At 36.0% G+C, this 17,995-nt stretch overlaps 2 long non-coding RNA genes across 3 annotated transcripts in view; both read left to right on the top strand.

The window, feature by feature from the left end:
- LOC128084299 (uncharacterized) overlaps window positions 1-4,403 on the top strand; it is a 30,573-nt gene extending 26,170 nt beyond the window's left edge. The window contains exon 6 of the long non-coding RNA XR_008208448.1: window positions 1,334-4,403. This is a non-coding gene — a long non-coding RNA (uncharacterized LOC128084299). The remainder of the gene's footprint in view (window positions 1-1,333) is intronic.
- Window positions 1-17,995, top strand: part of LOC128084300 (uncharacterized) — a 225,282-nt gene that overhangs the window by 116,562 nt on the left and 90,725 nt on the right. The window lies entirely within an intron of this gene.

Genomic DNA, 17,995 nt, shown 5'->3' with positions numbered 1-17,995 from the left:
ACTACACAAAGAAATTACTGAGCTTCTACATGACTATTAAGAAAAAGGAAAAAGATTCATAATGATCTTGTCACCTTGCAGTTTATTTGTAATGTAGCTAATCTAAGCAAGACAAGCTATTTGGGCTTCATTACAGTCAGTAGACAATGATATGCACCCGAAAAAGGCAGTGTCATTTCACCCACATTAGAAAACAGAAAACTGTGGTCGCAGTAGTGGAGAAGTGGAGTAAAATAGGAGGATGCAATCCTGATAGGAAAGTGAAACAACCAGCCACAGGAAGAATGCATAGAAAATGGTTGCATTATGATAATGGTTCTATATTGATTTTACAGCATCCTGCTAAGGAATCTTAGATTTTGACAAGAAGGTTGTCAGATGCTCCCCCTTCAGCATCAACTGGATCATCACTTTTGAAAGATAACCTCATATGAAGTACTAAGTATAATTCTTTGTATTATACTTATATATATGTAATTCTGAACATAACGGCAAATTTTGCTGAAAAATTAATGCAGATGTAATTAAAGCACTAAAGAAAATCTTTTTTTCTATGTTATTCCCAGACAGTTTTAGACGTTCCAGTTGTCTTACAAAAGCAAAACTGGATACTATTCAGCATGACTGTTTCAATTTATCAGTACTGATGTATAAAGAGCACTGTTTGTTGTGGGGATTAGCTGTTGTCCCATTTCACTTTGTGTTCTGAATAATAAATGGTTATGCAAGCTGCCTTCAATATAATTTGTCATATAAACTGTATATAATTATTAAGATAAGATAATATGTGACAATATTTATGGAATAATATCCTCCCAGTCACTCAGCTGCTTCTAAATGCTAAGGGCCAATTAGATGATTTTTGCCTCTGAGATCTGGTAATCATTTGTTGACAGATATTAAATGATTCAACTGTTTTCTCCCATGAAAGATATGCTATTTTTGGTTTTACTTGTTTTTTTTCCTTTTTTTTTTTCATGTTAATATGGATGCAGTAGTTAATTAAAGCTGAAGACATTGACTGCATCCAGCATTTGAATTGCAGTACACTTCGCTTCAAAACTATGAGCAATTAATGCATAGGGAGTTTTAAAATTAATTGCAAGCTTTACTATCAACATAGTATTTTACTTCATTAAAACAAGATTTTGCTATCCAGCTGCTTTGATCTGCAGCCAGTGCTGTAGTCTGGTCCGCAAAGAAGCGCATACATCACAGGAAAGACCTTCCAAGACGTTTAGTGAGGCATATGTCTTTTATTGGAAACTTGTAGTGCTATGTAGTGTAGCATTTCCCTAACAGCTCATCATCTATACTCCTTCCCTGTGGCCAGTTGCAGATCATTCCTACGGCTGGAAAAGGGATTACGGCTGAAGAAAAAGAGTGGTGGCCTGTGTCACCTGTTCCAGTTTCAGTGTGCCTAATAACTGACGAAACCAACAGAACTTTTGGGCTCTTCTGACTAGGAATGAACATGGAACAGAAGGTGGATGGGAGAATAAAGCTCATCTTTGTAATGCTTAGTCTACAATTTGTACAGCTGACCCAAGGTATGAGGTGAAGGATGCATAGCTCAATGTCAAATAATTTAGTGCAAGTCAGTAATAGTCATATTCCATTTTCCTTGCCACATCAAATCTTACAGAATTTAGCTTAAGGTAGTTTTGCAGCTGAGAAACTTCAGCATTCATTGTTCCCTATTTATTTAGGTTTTTATTCAGGATTTTACTCAGTTTTTATTATCTACTACTGCCTATAAAAATAGAGTAAACTGAATACCTTTGATAGCTTAACACATAAAATTTGCATTTCAGGTTCATTTCAGTTTTTGTCACATATTTGTATGACCAAATGACGATACTTGCTATGTTTATAAAATCAATATAGCCTCATAAAGGAGAGATTTTTTTTCATTTACTACAGAAGCTGTTACTGTTCATTATACAAAAGAATTATAAATGTATTGCTTTTCCTTACTGCTGGTTTTTCCCTTACATTTTTCTTTTTTATTTCTCCACCAAAATTCCTTTCAACAGAAGAGAGCAGAGGTATGTAAGATATCTAAAAATGTCGCCAGTAAAGCAAGAAATTGTTAGTAGGCTTTTTCTGCTTTCTGTGATAGGATCTGGTCCATCAACTTCTAAATACTAGGCAGTGATTCTGAACACTACTGATGAATTTCATGTCCTGTTAAAAGGGCTTTTTCTGCCAAGTCTACTTATTGGTTTGCTTGTCATCAAAATTCAACTGAGGATGTGGAGATCCTTCTCCATCTAAATAAAAGGATTAAAATAGTCACTTTAGCAAAAGATCAAGTGATTACAAGTATAAGAATTGTACCCACCATAATCCGAGGCAGTAATTTGACCTTAAAGTACTGCATCCCACCAGGTTTGATAATGATAGAATACTGAATGTTCATACTCTACAGGAGCATGCTTCTACAGGAAGGTTCACCAACATCTGCTTCTGCCATTGTGGGCCAATATAATTAAATAAGAGGCATTACTTTTTGAGCAGCTTTATTATATCCTGTGACACTTCATAGCTTTATTTTTCCCCCCAGTTTCTAATAGAGAACACAACAGTAACATTCTGGAAGTTCCAACAAAACAAATCAGTCTGTCTCATGTCACATGTTGATGGGCTGAGTTAAGTGTTGCCATTAACTTCAGCTAACAGAAACGTGGTGCAGCAGGCACCAGCCACGCACCTGCTTGATTTTGTTCCAGACCTCCCACAAGCTTCTCAGCTATGCTTCTGACATATGCTGTCTTTCCACTGGCAAAGCATCTCCTTGGTTTTGAGCTACAGTAATACCGGCCATCCAACTTTTACAAATTCAGATACATTGTCTGACTAAATGCATGAAAGAGAAGTTGTGCGTGAGTTAATTACTCCTAGAAAATATAATGTGGCATTTGACAAGACAAGGCAAAGAAACTTCCTGTTCCTAATGATGTATTTCTGAGTCTTCATATGATCAGAAGGGATTTAAGTTACTAAAGCATCATGATGACCTAAAAGAGAATTAAGTAGTGTTTGTAAGCTGTGGTATTTGGACTGTTTCAAGTTTGAGATTTATTTGTTTGTGGGATGTTTCGTTTTTATTTTTAAGTGCTATTTTTTTGAGAATCAAGCAAAGCATAGGGCTAGATAAAGATCAAAAAAAATATATCTTTCAGATAGATAGGGATTTTTTTGTTGTCAATACCGTTTTTTTTCCTGCTGGATACAAGCTGGATATTTTCAAGCTATTGATTTATATATGCATGCACATTGATTTACATTTGTACATTTATACGTATTGATATATATAAATGTATATATGTGACTACAGACTGTTTAAATTGTTTTCTACTTGCTAAGTACTGTTCAGTTCCTGCTAGAAGTAAATTAGCAAATATATTAAATAGATCATGTAAAAAAAAGAGAATGCGTAATTTCCTTTTGCCAGTTTTTAGTTTTCATAATACTTATTCATTTTTCAATTTACATTTATACTTGATCTGTTCTTTGTTGTCTGACTTACTGTTTTATACTAAATGCTAACAACAGCAAAACTTTACCTGTTTAAAAATAAAGTGAGAAAAACAAAAGCAAAGATTTTCTTGCAAATACAAACATATCATATTATTGTTCTCAATTTACATTGACACCCACTGAGAAACTGGAGGTGAATTTAAGTCATTAGTTTTTCATACATGTTTTTACTGATGCTTTTAACTTTCCCTGTTTAGCCACAGCTACTTGAGATGCCTCCCACATTCAGTGTAGAAAGCACACTGTTAACTAACTTCTTGTTTAAATGAAAGGCTATGCTGACAATTAAATGTGGGATCATGCATGCTTCAGTGCCATACCTTATTACAATCAACGTGAGTAGAAGCAGAGTGCTGAAATTATGGGTTTTAGTCTGCATCTGCATGGCATTATTATGCTTATCAAGGTGAAAATGTCGACACTGAAGAATATAATTGTGTACCTTAAGCTGCAGCAATATTTAAACTGAATTCCTGCCTTCACTATTAATGCATCAGAGCACTACTCTTAAGAGACGCTATAACTGAAAGCACAGCTTTCAGTTCATGAATTTATTTTGTTTCTTGCTTTTTTTTTTTTTTTTTTTTTTTTTTTAAGATTTTCCTATATAAAGACTTTGTTTGTATATTAATTCAATATAGATTTTCTAGTGCATTTTTTTTTTCCCTTTTAACAATGTCAGAGACCAGAGAGAATAGTGTACACTTCTATATTGCTCCACTGCCCTCCAGAAGGTCAAGTGTGAAATGGGTTCAGAGACATATTGACAGTTCATGCGTGAGCTGCAACAAGTTAAGCTAGTTATCATTAAGTTGGATCTGTGGCTGTAGTCTTCATTCTTATTATACCAAATCAAATAAAATAATAAAATAATTCAGCAAACTATCTATGTTTAGTATATTATAATTTTCACCTGAACATTGTTTCATACAAATTATGCATGTTTTATGTGTTGATTCTAATGTTCAATCATCTTGAACATTTTGAACTGTTATTCATTTATACCACAAAACAAATACGGTTTACTTAATACAGTATATTGCTTTTTTGAGTTTCATATACGTGCGTTGCTTGTAAGCAAGTCACTTTAAAATTATTTGTTTAGATGGAATATAACATTTCTCTTTACTCAAAGAAGAAAAGAATGTTTTGCCTTCTGGAATCACAGTGACTCTCTTGAGCAAATTAGAATATGTGTAACCCATACCATAACCCACAGTAATGCAACATAAATATCAAAATCTAGACCCCTGCTTGCACGTAAATTTAAATGTCTCAAATTTAACTGCAAACCCTGTAGCCCTTCTCCTCTTCACCACTCTCTTTTTCTTCTCAACTCTTCCTTCTTACCACAGTTTCCTTTTATAAAAGAGTTTTAGCTAGAAGTCAGAAGGTATTCTATAAATAAATTCAATAAAATATTTTGAGATTATTTGTTTGAATTTCTTGAAAAGAAGAATTTGCACGTTTCAGTACTATGAATGATTATTTTTAACTTATTTACTTAGTTCTAACTTCTCTTTGGCTATTCTCAATCTGATTTTGCCATGAAGAGAAAAACAAAGGCCACTGAAGTTCTTTCTTATTACATATATGATGAAAATTACCTTCTCTATTCCTTTGTTTAAGAAGGAAAAAAAAAAAAAGCTAGGAAACAAATGCATTGTAATGGAAATACTATGTCATATCTTAGACCATGATTGACTACCTGGTGAGAACCCAGAGGAGCTCAGGTGCATGCAATGTACTTCAGTGACCAGAAGAGGTGGAGCCAGGACCCACACCTTCCCAACCTCATTTAAGGTTTGGCAGTGGAGGCAAGGGTGTCTCTTTGGAGATTCTTGTGTAACTCTGGTCTTCTGCAGGTAAGTAGGTTCTTTCTTTTGTTTCTGTGCCTACTGCTGTCATGTTTCAGCAAATTCTCGCTGTGTTTAGGGATCTTGTTACTCTGCTCTCATAGTTGCATTTTCTATTACTTTACAATCTGTTTTTTAGAAAGCTTCAGTTTTTATGACCTATGCTGGTAAAATTAATTATAGCTACAGCGAACGTTTCACTTACTCATGTTTATATATTTTGTAATCTAAGTGAAAGAGCAGCCCACTTGTGCATTTGTGTAGCTTTAACGTGCAGTACTAACCACAGTAGTGAAGGAAGGCTGCAGCTACATATTAAGCATAGGCAGAGATTGAAAAAATTAATGATTCTAGATTTACTCTGGCATAAATTGTGGAAGTGAAAAAGTTATTTGTACTAAAAACAATTAAGAAAAACTATTTTTCTTTGAAGCATTGAACTTTGGCATGCTTGTCAGTTGTAAAGACCCAAGTTTATACTTAATGTGTGTAGTTTATGTATAAATTCATTCATACGCAAATAAAGCATGGTGAAATCTTCATTATACTGTTTCCATCTTATGGCTGTTTCTGCCTGTAATTTTATGTTATAGGGACTAAAAGATCTACTTGAAGATCCTTGCCTTTGTACGAGGTAGCTGTTGAAGATCACTGACAAAAAGAAATGATGGCTACTCGCTGACTCTCTTACAGTGGCCTACTTAGGTCTGGACCCACAAATTTCAACTGTTGGCATATTCATTCTGCAGAAGGAAACAACCAGTAAGACTAAGTGAGAGAGTCAGATTAATATTAAATGCTATACTAATAAAAGTCATAAAAATATATTGTTATTTCACAGTAAACATGTACTGTGAGTCCAGGAGATTTGTAACATTAATGGGTCAGTTTAAGCATCACAGTTTTGTTAATTATAAACGTAAAAGTTGCTGGTTGAGTTCGTTTCTAGTCTTTCTTATGTTGATATAAATCTAGGAGTTCTGTGAAACTGATGAAGTAAAACTAATATGAATCAGTATTTTAAAATGGGACTGATTCTTATTACATATTAGTATCAGAATGGTGTATTTCCACAGATTTTTATTAGTTATATGTCAAGGTCAGATTTTTTTTTTTTAAATCACTGTAAAATCAACCCTTTTGCTGCAATGTCAGGTTAATCCTTTCTATTACATACATGGAAATATATGTGAGAACTTATTACAAGTTTTGTAGTTAGGGCTTGTGTTTTTACATTTTCTTATTTATTCCCTGTATAGGGTTAGAGTTCTGTGTGCAAGTCAAAGCCCATATTCCTGTACAGGCAAATCTTATTACCGGTCACCAGGAGTACTAAGCTATTTGGGACCAACGCACAGAATGTTATAGGTTTCAAGGAGACCAGCTGGGCCAATCCTCTCTAAAGTAGGCGAAGCCACAACCAGACAGCTTTTGATTATCTTCAAGGAAGGAGACTCCACAACTTCTCTGCACACCCTCTCTCTTTCTCACAGTGGGATTTTACCACGTGCACCTTTTGGTTTCCTGCTAAAGCTACAATTTACAAAACTGTAGTGCACAAAGGTGTACAGATGCATCCACAAAATCATTCTGGCAAAATCCCCACATTTATGAGCCAGGCTCCATTATAGCAACTGCTGCCAGTAAGGACCCTGGTTTTCATCAGGGCAGAATGTCCTCAAAGATATTGACTGTCCCCTCCAACTGGTCATACGTAAAATGTTTTGGAGTGTAAGTTGTCTATGTTATAATGCAGTGTGAAGAATCTCAGAGTCACATAGCTAGAGGGGAATTTTGTGCAGCATATTCCTGGAAGTCTGTGTGAAGGAGGTAAGAGAGGGGAATACGCTGTGACAGTGACATTGCTTTGAAGCGCCTATCAAGTGCAAATAAGGCTCATAGTAAATAAGGCCCTGCTAGGAGCTGTCAATTGTTATTTGTAGTGTTTAGCTTACAACCAAAAAATCTGTTTTGGTTCAACTCTTGCAGCTATCATAAAAGCATCGGAGTGATGATTTAGCTCTGGTACAGGAAAAATAAGTTTGCGTGATTTTCAATTTAACTTAGTTTGGTTTGATTATGTATAACTATGATTTTAAACTATGGAGGATTTTTCTGCCAAAGGATTGGACCTCATAAATTTTTATCTAAACCCTTCACTTTCTTCATTTATGTAACCCGTCACTGCCTTTCCTGCTCCTCTTTTGATAATGAAGTGCTGACAAGACATGTTTGATTGTCTTTGGAAGAGAGAAGATCAAACACATACCAAGTATTGAAAAGAATTAAGAATGTCCTTAGGGAGCAGAACTGCGCAGATCATGAATTCACTTGTACTGGTGAACAGACTGTCAGTCACTGTGAAAAACATTTTGGGGATGACCTGCCGCTAGAAAGTAACAAGGCTTCTGGTGCTGCTGTGGAGGAAACTCTTCTGGGAGGTGTCAGGACTGGCTCTTCTCAGAAGTGAGGGGCTGAGCGTGGCGTGAAGGGAGAAATACTACTTGCAAACACTATATAGCCTGTTTTTATGCTTTGCCTTCTCACATGCAGAGAAAAAACTTCCTTCTCGAGCTACAGCAAAGGTGCAGAGCCAATACTGCCATTTTTTTCTCCAAAAGTGCACTCTTTCTCTCTCTCTTTCTCCTGATTGTTTATTCTTCTTTCATGTGATTTGACTGTACTATCGTATCTTATTTTCTTCTAGTTAAGGCTATGCTGCAGAGAATGAAAGAAACCAAAATAAATTGTCAGGCCTGTGAGATATTATGAAAACAAGTTTGGGAATTAGGCCTACATAAGTGATGACTAAGAAAGCAGGTAAGGGACTTGGTTTACAAAGTCTGGCGGAGACAGCTGTAGAATTACTGAGAGATGCGCAAAGCATTCTTGCAATACTTGTGTGTTATGTGTAACTCCATATAGAGAAGGCTGAGCATTGTGGGGATGGATTGAACTATCAATTAAAACACAGATTTAGTCAGTATATATCTGGAAAGGATTTTTCTTTTCCTTCAGAAAATAGTACTTATTTGTATGAATTCTATCAAAATGCTTGCATTTACTGTTCTACGTAGTTATAAACTGAAAAATCTTCCAGAAAACTTTATGTCTGAAGCTAAGACTTCACTGGTACTTTTGAGTTTGATCTCTCTCCTTTGTCTTATCCATGTTAACTTACTTTACATTCAGCCTGGAGAAGAGAAGGCTGCAGGGTGACCTCAATTGCAGCCTATCAATACCTGAAGGGAACCTACACCCAGGAGGGGAGTAAACTCTTCAAAAGGGCTGACAACAGCAGGACTAGGGGAAATGGATCCAAGTTGAAGGAGGGAAGATTTAGGTTGGATGTTAGGGGGAAGTTCTTTACAAGGAGAGTAGTGAGACCCTGGAACAGGCTGCCCAGGGAGGTTGTGGATGCCCCGTCCTTGGACGTGTTTAAGGCCAGGTTGGACGGGGTCCTGGGCAACCTGATCTGAATGTGTATCTTTGGTGGCCCTGCTAGGCAGGGGGGTTGGAACTACATGATCCTTGAGGTCCCTTCCAACCCGGGTGATTCTGTGATTACAGAAATATTCATTCACCCCTCTATTCCCACACTCAAATAGAACTATTCTGTAGTTGACAGAACAAAGTAAATGTAGACTTAAAGAAATAAGAGGCAATGTAATAAAAGTGAAGTTTTTCTTGTAAGAAAGAACAAGAAAAATAGGTCAATAGTCTTGCATTATTCACAGAGGGTCAAACTCTGGTTCATTAGCACAGTATCTTAGTGATCAGTTTATTCTGATAATGCAATTACTTTATGTGTGTGTACACATATATACACACCAAATGAAATATTCAGAAAGCTTAGGAAGAGAACATTCCAGCCTCAGAGACAAACGTTTATCTTGAACTTGGAGGGGGGAAAAAAACCTTTAAAAGTTAATGTTCTCGCTTCACTGTTTGCATCAATACCTGCCAAGTCAGTCATTTTCATCAGGAGATAATCTACATACATATTAAAAAATGAAAAGTATGCCAACCTTCATCTTTCCAAGCTGAGTAAGGCAGCATTTCCTTTTAAAATGAATGAAACTCTGACTAGTGCTTGACTTGAGCTTAATTTGAAACAAAAATTCTCTGGCATCTTGCAAAGAACATAACTTCCAATTGCTAGCTGACAGGCAAATCAGTTGTAGCTTTGCTCCTTCAAGGTTATCCTTTCCGGGGTAAGCTTTCTATTTGGTATGCATGCTTACAAATGCACCCTTTGAAGATGCGTTGTTGTCTTGTTTCTGCAAGATCTTAAGCTTTCTTTAAACTGTAGTGAAGTTTGGGTAAAAGAGTTCTAATCACCAAAGAATGCCTTTAAAGGCTCGACGTTTTCAGTTGCTAGATCACCTTGTAGAAGCTGCAGTGGAGAATTAAAGCTCTTGTCCAGTAGTGTATAAATCTTGATTATGTTTACAGGGCTCAAAGCAAATATGAAAGGCATCTAAGGTTGGTCTCTGACTTGTTCTTGTGTCAGTCATCATAACAAAGTCTAGTGTTCTTTGTCTTCAGCTTACAAACTCATTTATTACTGATAGACCAAAGCAAAGTAAGGAAACAAAACATTTTATTATGCACAAGTTTCTTATAGTAGAATAATGCATCCAGAAATGCTGAAGAACATAGCAAATATTTGCAAGTTTGGCTAACATTTGCCTTCTTATCTGGCAGAATTGATCTTGGTGAGAATACATTTCCCAGATATGAATTATTACCCCTTCTGACAAGCAGGTCTCATAAACATGTAGCCTCTCCTTGTCAGATTTCTAAAGAAAAGCAGTTAATTTTAAGTATGTTAGAAGAAAAAGTAAGGTTTCAGCTGAAAAGAATGAAAACAAACAAAAAACACTGTTTTTTGTTTTTTGTTTTTTGTTTTTTTTCAATCCTCTCTTCTGGAACTCCACTTGTTTGTCACATCACTTCAATAAATCTGATATTGGCATTACATTGCTAGCATCTTTGCAGATATTATTTTTTAAAAAAAACTTCAATGTAGAAATACATTGGTGAACGTATTTGGATAGGAACCAAAAGGAATTTTAAAATTTCACAAGTCACTAACATTTTAATTGCTCAGTTCACTCAAGTTTGCTTTATCTCATGTTGTCATTTGCATCTCTGTAAAGAAAGTATTAAAAACCAAAGTGGAATGTTAGAAGGTAAGATGATTCTTTTTCTATGGACATTGTACTTAGTTATTTTAGTATGTTATGAACTACTGTGCTTGTTCATCAAAGCACGTGCAAATGAATGGCAGAGAAGTATGGATGATGTTTCTTACGTATATCAAGGACAATTTCAGATATTCTCCAGCTACTCAAGTTGTTTGCATTATGAGGCATGACCAGAGTCAACTAAGATTATGCTCTGTGGAACAGTAATATAAAAGTTTAGAAATCAATATTGATTTTGTTTTAAGCCATAGCACCACTGACTGTTAAACATTTCTGGGCTTGAAAATTATTCTGCCTTGATTTGGCTTGTGTCTCACCTCAACTGTTTGTGTTGGAGCAGGAGAATTTGCATGTGAGGTGCAGGGAGAAACATCCTAATAAACTTACATTGTGGATGTTAGCCTGAAACATAAGAATGCTTCTAGTGAGAAGATGATGGAATTATTCCATTTCCCAAGCCAGGAAACTGTGGAGAACATAATCTATTTTTCTAATGGAGTGGGAAGTCACTTAATAATCACGTAAGTCAAATAAGGTCATCTATTACAAATGATTTACTGTGAACAAAGCACTTCAGGATCCCATATGAAGACAAAACATTATTCAATTTAGGGGAAAGCTATACAGAAATTTTATATTGCTAGTATAATGCAATAATAGTGGTTTTGTGTTTTTTGTTTTGTTTTGTTTTGTTTTTTTTAGAAACTTGCTTGTAAACAATTTATTGAATCAGCTTTGTAGTTAAAACCTTTTATTTTCCACATCAAACCTCAAAGGAATGTAAGAAATAGCTTTCTTAGCCTTTACTACTAGCTTCAATTAATTCATTTGACCACACAGTGAAATAAAGCAGCAATACTCACAAAGTAGGCAGATGCTTAAGTAATTTCTTTCAGCTGACTTGCTGTGGTGGTGTAAGGGGGATTTGCTCCTTCTAATTCATCCAGTAGGAGACACATAGCTGCATTATGACAATCTTGGCCCAGTTCCTCCTCTGGGGACTGCTGTTTACATTAAGCACTGTAAGAATTATCATCTATATGGTGATACGGCCATGATGACAGTGCTTTTTTATGCTTCCTAAGATGTTGAAATTACCAGTGATGAGGCTTTATGATCATCTTAAGCTGATCTAACAGTGGGTGTCACCTTAAAGTGTTTCTCTCTACCCGGTAGACACATAGATTACTACAGTTTCTCAGCATTAGCAGCCTGTGCCCTTACCTTGAGGTTCAACAGGACCATGCTCAGACAAAATGTATTTTGTTTCCCACAGTTATAAATCAGCTCTGCAGTCCGCCTTTTCATGTAATCCTGCCAGTGCAACTCCCAGTACAACCAAGAATGAAGAAGGCAACAGGCGGGTGTAGAAACAGTGAGTAGGAACGCCTTCGTATACTTTGTCTCGAATTTTGGTTACTTCCAATGTCTTGGGCTGCAGTGCTGTCTGTACTATCTTCAAAATCTGCTTTTCATTCGCAAAGACAGGAGGGAAAAAAAAGATTACAGCACAGAAAGCTTAGAAAAACATTTGAAAGTATAATTAGCTTAACAATTCACAACTGTTTTGTCTTGCTGTACTCGGTAATTATCACTTAGATACAGAACAAACAACACTGTAACAAACAATACTTGCCTTAAGGTGGACTTTCGAGCAAAAAATACAGGCCAATTAACGTAAAGCATTTTTATCAGGTTTACTGATTTCTCTGGCATAGCACGTGCATGGACTTAGCATCAGTTGGAGCACTACTGGAAAAGAGGATATAACATTGAGTTTTAACAAAGAAAGGCTACTTTATGGGTGTGTAATTATGTAAACAATTGATAAGCTAAAGGAAAGAGATGCAATAACGTTGAAGAAAGGGCAAAAAAAAAAAAAGGTAGATGTGCTGATACTGAAGAGGATATAGGAAGGTAAGAAAGTGAAATGAGGAAAAAGAAAAAAAAATAAAAATAGCTAAGTTATAAAGGTGGATGGTATCTTTGTGATGTTGTATAATGGAGTAAAAATGGAAAGAAAAGGGAATTTTTAACAGCTGCAATTTAAAACCACGTCTATAAATTCTCTTTATGAGAGGGGCAAACAATTGCTGAGCTTTACATTTTAGTAGATGTTGCTATGTAAAACCAAAATTCCTTTGTAATTTTACTGACTTTTCAAATAATTTTTTTTATTTTATTTCTCTGATAGTATTCAAATATTTACCATGCATCTAAATATGGCTAAAACGGTTAGCTGCTAAGAATTATTTTTCTTATATTTTATAGCATGCATAGTGCAGTAGGCATAACACGATATGCAGATGATTGCATTTCTTGTCAATTGTTGCTGAAATCTGAGTAAACAAATAATTATGGGCTTTGAAACATGTTTTTTATTCATTTATAGTCAAACATTAAGACCTGGTGTGGTAATCTTAAAGTAACATATTAGAAAACCTTTCAACTTGCAGACAATTAGAGTTACTGTGGGGGTCAGTGAAGGTTAACAACTTGTTCCTGAAGTGAGTTGAAGCTTTGTCATTTAATAGGATCATTAAAGAACACTTTGCTTTTTTTTCTTTCTTTTTTTTTTTTTTTTTGTCTTAGTTCATGTGAACAGTACATAATATTAACAGAATAGTCGATCTTACTGGAAATCTAACTCTGGAGCAGTGAAGCTAAGAAATAGATATCCTTAGACTCTGAGCTGGTCTTTCTGTACCCCGATGTACTATTGTTATAACAATGTTTGAGGTCTCTGTTTTAACCCACTATAAACGTATGGCTGAATCCAAGAAAAGAGAACAGATTAGTATACAACAAATTTCTTCCAGTTCATGTGCTGGCAGAAGTAATATTCCACCTTTCCATTGCTAGTACTTTGTAAGGCTTTCAACCAAGGAGTCAAATGCATCCTTGTCACCCTTAATTGTTAGCGTGCAATGTCATCTGTTTCCAGCATATTCACAAGGGTAAGCACATGCATACAACATTCATTAAATAACACTGAAGTACATATTAATTAGTAGTGATCCCCAAGTCCTTCTCTGCAAGGTTGCTCTCAAGGAACAGTTTGTATAAATACCTGGGATTGCTCCAGCCCAAGTGCAGCACCCTGCACTTGGCTGTATTGAACCTTACTATCTTCCCATTGGCCCACTTCTCCAGCCTGTTCTGGTGCCTCTGCATGGCTTCCCTTCCCTCCAGTGTATTGCCTGCACCGCTCAGCTTGGTGTCATCTGCAAACTTGCTGAGGGTGCACTCAATGCCATCACCTATGTCATTGATGAAGATGTTGAAGAGCACGGTTCCCAAGACCGACCCCCGAGGGACGCTGCTTGTATCCAGCCTCCACCCCGACACAAAATCATTAATCACAACCCTTTGGCTGTTTAGCCAAACAGTTCTTAATCCATCAGAGTCCATCCTTCAAATGCGTACTTCTTCAATTTAGAGAAAAAGATATGGCGAAGAGACCATGTCAAAGGCCTTGGTGAAGTCCGGGAAGGTGACATCTATCACCCTTCCTATGATCATAATTTATAAGTGGGCAAAAGTATGCTTTTCAGAGTTCTGCTTTTGTACTTCTTTGCAATCTAATGCAATTGCCAAAATGAACAAATGTTTATGTAATAAAATTGTGAAACTATAATCCAATCTGAATTTTAAAGTCTATCCTGTTTACTTCCATATTTTCATGATTTTAATTTATTTTACTCTACAATAGCATAATGGAATATGTAATTAATATGCATCTGTCCTGGTTTCAGCTGAGATAGGGTTAAATTCCTTTCTAGTAGCTGATACGATATAGGGGCTTGGATTTAGATTGAGAATAATGTTGATAACACACCGATGTTTTAGCTGTGATAACAATGCTTACGCAGAGCTAAGGATGCATCAGCTCTTCGCACTACGCTGCCAGGGAGGAGCTCGGCAGCGCAAGAATCTCAGGGAGGGGATGCAAGTGGGACAGCTGACCCAAGCATGCTACAGGGATACCCTGTAATGTATTGCATCATGAAGAGCTATGAAACTGGAGAAACAGGTCAGGGAGGCTTTTGTTGTTTGGCAATTGGTTACTCTGTGTGGTGAGAAATGTCTTTGTGCATCGCTTTCCTTGTGTATTTTATTATTTATTATTTTCCTTTCCTATTAAATTCTTGCTGTCTCAACCCGTAAGCTTTCCTTCCTTTCTGATTATTTTACCTCAATCCTTTGTGGGGGTGGGGGGTGAGGAAATGGCTGTGTGGTATATAGGTGCTTGCAGGTTTAAAGAACAACAACATTAAAATATGTAATTACTGCATGCTATAATATAATTCATAGAATTGATGAAAATGATGAGAAGTGCTCTAAGGATGCAAAGGAATTTCATTTATTTAGTGTAGAACGTGGTAAGAAATGTATAAAGTTATCAGGCAGTATGCTGGAAGTTGATGGATGGATAATTATTGTTTTCTCAGAATCTGGTATATCTGGAAGTCCATCTAAGGAACTGATATGAAATAACTAACATGTTATATACTTCCTTACTTGCTTCTGCATAACTTTAGGGACAAGCCCTTAAGCTAAGCAGGTAAGTATATCTTCATTGCAGCCTAACTTCCTGCTGATGGTGAAGTGTCACAAAAATGAATGTTAAACATAAACAGGAATGGAGTCAACTACTTAAGTCAGATAAGGTTCGTTTGTGTTGTTTGTTTGTTTTTTTTTCTTTCAGAAAATAGAAACTTTGATAGAGAAGAAAAAAAAAAAAGAAAGACAGATAAAAGCACGGTTGATTCCTGGCTGTAAACACGCTGAATGCCTCAGTGTGGTTTTTAACTGAAGAATATTTAAGATGGATGGGGAATGTCTCTACAGTCTCAGGTTCCAATGAGAGGAGCTTGCTGCAGGCATGGACTTGCTGGAGGTCAGATATTTTGTATCTAGAGTTGTAGGGTGCCAGAGCCCATTCTCTCTCTCAACCAGGGAAAGAGTAGCTCTTGGGAAGAAGGGAGATCATATTACTATTAATGGCAAAGCCCATCACAGAATATTTCAGAGAGAGGCAAACTTGTTCTTAGCATTGCTTGAATCTCCAGTCTTTCCTTCGGAAAATCTGGAAGGCTTTGGAAGGAATAAGTTTCAACTTCGTCATACTTCAAGGCAAAGTAAGTCCTAAAGGGCAGGATTCAGGAGAACACAATGCATCCCTTAGCAAGACCAAGTGTTAATCTGCACTTGTACCCTTCAAAATGGAATTTGCAGGTGTCCACACACTTCTGAAAGACTAATTTCTTTGGAATACGTTGCCTTTAATAGTGATACTTACCCTGAAGCTATATGAGGTGTAGGATGCTACACTGGATTCTAGTTTATCGTAGGCTGGGAGAATGGTTTAGGTTGTTCACAGTATGTATGTTCAGTGAAATGTGGACTGCCTTGCCAAGTCTAGACCTGGTCCCTGCATCATCTGTTAGCCGCAGCTAAAACTGGTGGCGTTGCTAACATAACTTTATTGTTTAGATAACCTAACTCCATCTTTCCAACCCACCTTTTCTAATAGGGAATTTTTGTTTTGATCTCAGGCATTCCGTTAAGTGGCAATGCTAACGCAGAAAAATTAACATATCTATCAATTCACTATCTGATCCCATGTCAGTATCTGTACAGCTAAAGTCTCGATCTGATATGCGTAACTGATAGCAGAGTTTCATTGTTCTAATACAAATAGTGATAGTCCAATGAAAATGAAAGGGATTTCCCTTAAAAGATACGGAAAATGATTCTGGGACTGTCTCCCTGCGTGCTCAGATCAGCATAAATGATAAAAAGCAGGTCCCACTTACTACCAATGCTCAAAGTCCAGACTCTGTGGGTATCTCACCTCTTTGGTTCTCATTCTTAAATCTGTTCCTTCGGGGGTTAAAGAACGTTTGTAATGTTAATTGCTTTCTTGAGAGGTGTCCTTAGAATTTGTTCTTGCACAGTTAACCGCTCTATAAAAGCAATTTATCTACTATTCGTCTCCACTGAAGCGTAACTTACCTGTGAAACTTCTTCAGTTTTATGCATGAGCGGATGGTTAGGCTAGGGCTACCTCAGAAGGTACTGATTTGCAAATGAAAGGTGATGAAAAACCTTTCACAGTCTCCCGCTGAAAAGTGTTCTGGTTTTTCAAAGTACTGAATACAATTGTATTTAGATAAGATTTAACCTTTACCGTTATAAATTACTGACTTCTGACAAATACGATAGAGATTTTTTTCGAGATTATATTAACAAAACAAACAAACAAAAAAGCCAACAAAAAAAAAAGACAATCTATCAGTGTGAGTAATTTCCAAACTGATTTGAAATTACTTACAGTATTAGTTTTTGCTGTGTTTAAAAAATAATGCAAATGTTTTTCTAAAAAGTGAATAGGGCCTTTTTTTTATAAATAGCAATGCAAAATGGTTATTTTGAGAAGTAGATAGAAATGATTTTGTAGTGCTCGATCTCTAATATTCTTTACTTAGCCTTCATCTCTCCTCAAACTAAGATATTTGGTAGATTTCTTAGTTCTGTTTAGCCTGTATTTTGAGTCCCTTACTTTTACAAATTACAGCTTAATGATCATTTAGTTTACAGAAAGATTTTGCTTTCCAAATTTAACATTAACATTTTTTTCTTTTTATTCGGCATCTTTTCTTCTGAGCACTGCAACAAATAAATAGTTTTCTATGTCTGTACAACAGTATATTCTCTAATAAATGTTAACCTATCCTCTTTTGTTGAAGAGCATGAGAAAAAACCATTATTGAAAAAAAAAAAATGTCAAAACCCGCTTACCTATTTCACAGCATTGGATTGAACTGGGGACAAGTACTATGTATGTCTGAAGAGGTTTTTATCTGAGGAGGTGAGAATAGGATCCTGTGCAAAGCCCCCACTTTTCCAAATGACTTCGGTAAAATAAAAGGTAAGGACTGAAACAGAAAATCAGCTGTAGTCAGCTTCAGCGGTACTTTAAACTGAAATTCTGTGCAAAATGTTTCTTGAACAATTTAACTTTTTTTTTTTTTTATTGGATACTAGAGTCCCTACTGCACAGAATGGAGAAAAAAATCTTATGAAGAAAAGTCAACTTGTGTCCCAGTTTTGGTGAATTGATGACATTTTTATGTCAGACTCCATCAAGGATAATCTGCTCAGAATAGGAAATAAAATGGTAAACTATGAATTTTTTTTTCCTATTTTTGCTTTATATCTCACAGTTGATACTTTTCCAAGATAAAATATTGTTGTTCAGTTGTCTTAGGGGATGATTTTAATGTTATTTTTTTGCTTTAAATAGAAGACTTCAACTTTTTTTCTTTTTGCTGCATCTATAGAAGATCTTTAGAAGTCAGTACAGTATCTACTTGTCTGTGC

Source organism: Tympanuchus pallidicinctus, unplaced genomic scaffold, assembly GCF_026119805.1.
Source record: "Tympanuchus pallidicinctus isolate F22 unplaced genomic scaffold, pur_lepc_1.0 scaffold26, whole genome shotgun sequence".
Lineage (NCBI taxonomy): Eukaryota > Metazoa > Chordata > Aves > Galliformes > Phasianidae > Tympanuchus > Tympanuchus pallidicinctus.
Note: the sequence above shows the minus strand (reverse complement) of the source record. Positions and strands in the feature narration are given on the sequence as shown.